Below are 3,020 nucleotides of genomic sequence, written 5' to 3' on the forward strand. Positions count from 1 at the left end.
GAAATTCATAGGAAAGTTTCTCATGATCAGCCAAGAGTGTGCCATGACGATCTTGAAGATTTTCAAATCTGGACTGAAGACTTTTCATATCTCCAGTGAGGATTTGGGTAAGATTCATTTCTTCATTCAATAGGTCATCGCTTCTGTCTAGCAATTTTTGAAACTTTTCAAGGGCAGTTTGTCGTTTAGTTGCAATGTTGGCAAGTTTACTGTAACTGGGTTTTTTATAATCCTCAGGTTCACAGTCATTTGAATCAGAGGAGGAAGTACGATTAGGTACCTTTGAACCTTTTACCATGAAGCAATAGGTTGGAGAGAAGTCATCAGCATAATCATCGGTGTAGATGGAGTTGTCGTTTTCTTCAAGGTTGAAGATTGACTTGCTAACGTATGTGGTAGCCAGTGCAAGACTAGCCACACCAGATTCGTGAGAACCTTCCTCTTCATCACATTTCTCAGATTCTTCCTCAGAATCCATTTCCTTGCCAATAAGTGCCCGAGCCTTTCTGAAACTAGTCTTCTTGTGCGATGATGACTTTGAGGATGAGGATTTTGAAGATTTCTTCTTTTTCTTCGAGTCATCAGAACTTTCATCCTTGTATTTCTTCTTCTTAGATTCCTTCACCCATCGAGGACAATCAGCAATATAGTGACCTGATTTCTTGCATTTGTGGCAGGTTCTTTTCTTGTAGTCCTCAGATGAAGATTCCGATTTCCTCATATCTCTTCTTGAAGATTTACCAAACTGACCACGTCTTGTAAACTTCTGGAATTTCCTCACGAGCATTGCATGCTCCTGTCCAAGTTCTTTAGGATCACCAATGCTGCAATCCGAGTCTTCTTCTTCAGACGAGGAAATTTCTTTGGCCTTGAGTGCACGAGGTCTTGAAAAGCTTGGTCCATACAGATCTCTCTTTTCTTCCTGCTGGAATTCATGAGTATTGAGTCTTTCGAGTATATCAGGAGGATCAAGCATCTTATAGTGTGATCTTTCTTGAATCATCAAAACCAAAGTATCAAATGATGAATGCAAAGACCTTAGCAGTTTCTTCACAACTTCATGGTCAGTAATGTCTCGAGCTCCCAGTGCTTGCAGTTCATTTGAGATGTCAGTGAGGCGATCAAAGGTATCTTGGAAGCTTTCATTGTCAAGCCTCTTGAAGCGATTGAAGAGATTGTGAGGAACATCAACACGAGAGTCATGCTGAGTTGATATTCCTTCATTGACTTTGGACAGCCTTTCCCAAATTTGTTTTACTGAGCCCAAAGCACTCACTCTGCCATACTGACCTTTTCTCAGATGGCCACAGATGATATTCTTCGCTTAAGAATCAAGTTGCTTGAATTTCTTCACATCAGTGGCACAGATAGTAGCAGCAATGAAGGGAACGCCATGTTCCACAATATACTAGAGATCATTGTCAATTGCTTGAAGATGCATCTGCATCTTGGTCCTCCAGTAGGGGAAGTCCTTTCCTTCGAAAGTAGGACATCCTGTAGTAACCTTGATCATGCATGCAGTCGACATAACTAAAACTCCAGGTGGTTAAATCAAAATCACATAGAACAAGGGAATAACTTGCTCTGATACCAATAGAAAGTGCTTTATATCGACTAGAGGGGGGTGAATAGGCGATTTTTAGAATTTCATCGCTGAGGAAATTCCTTTTGAGGAAATTCCTCACTGATGAATAACTTGCAGTGGAAACAACAAAGGATCAGGAGTGCAAAGTATTACAACATCAGCTTTCTCGATGAGGATTGTGAAAAACAGTTTGCACAGTACGCAGGCAGAGAGTAAGCAGGTGAGGATTAACTAGGGTCAAGAATTTGAGGTTGCGGAAATTCAAAGAAAGTCTTCAGCAAATTCTTTAAATAGAAACAATGAAAGTCTTCAACATACAATATTGAGGAATTGAGAGAGTTGAAGAAATAGAACCCGTATCACAGTGAAGACGGTAGTTGATTACCCAGTTCCAACTGTTGTGACAGTCGTACGTCTGGTTTGGAGCGGCTTGGTATTGAAACCAAAGGACACACAGTCCCTACCGTATTCTCCTTGAGAAAAGGGCCCACAGTCCTCACCGAACACTCATGGTAAGTCTTGAGGGCAGACTTCAAACCCTCACAAACTCGGTCACCCGATGATCCACAATTGACTGCTGGATTGCTCTAGACCATGATGCCTAACCGTCTGGAGGATGCACATTCCTCAAAGGTAAAAGGCTTCAGTTCCACACAGGAACAAATTCTTCAGTGATGCTCAATCACTTGGTTTTTGGTTTGTGGTTTGGTGTTTGGGGTATTTCCTCACTAATGGTTTTCTCTCGAAGACTCTGGGGAATTTGGGTTGCTCTAAATGACAAGTGTCAGTTTCTTGCAGAGCAGCCAACCAGCTAATGGTTGTGTGGGGCGGCTATTTATAGCCTGGGAGCATCCCGACATGATTTGACATAAATGCCCTTAAATATTATGACCGTTGGTGTGGATAAGATCGGTGAGGTGGCGCGAATCGCGGCAACAGTTGGGACCCTCAACTGTGAGAGTCCTCGTGTCTCTCATATTCCTCACTTGAGACTTTTGTAGGATTAGGCTTGGGTTGAGCATCATGAGGAAATTCATTCCGTAGTATTACCTCGACCCCCTTTAATAGTACGGTGTTCCTATGACTCAAGAGTGAAGAAAATGAAACAGAAAGAATAAATCTTCACGCTTTAGAGTCTTTGAATTGTTTTTATTCAGGACACACCGAATTCCTCATCTTCAATATATTCATGAGGAATATCAATTTCTTCGCAATTTCTTCGCGATCAAAGTCTTCAGCATAAGACCAATTTCTTCAGCTGAAGATATACATTTTTAGGGGTCGATATTCATCGTATAATTCAAACTCCTCGGCGACTTATAGATCCTGTGTACACTGATGAACACATTAGATACTTAACCTATAAGTCTTCAAACCACCAAAATCACTAAGGGGCACTAGATGCACTTACACCTTTAGAGTTTCGAGTTATGTT

Source organism: Hordeum vulgare, chromosome 7H, assembly GCF_904849725.1.
Source record: "Hordeum vulgare subsp. vulgare chromosome 7H, MorexV3_pseudomolecules_assembly, whole genome shotgun sequence".
Lineage (NCBI taxonomy): Eukaryota > Viridiplantae > Streptophyta > Magnoliopsida > Poales > Poaceae > Hordeum > Hordeum vulgare.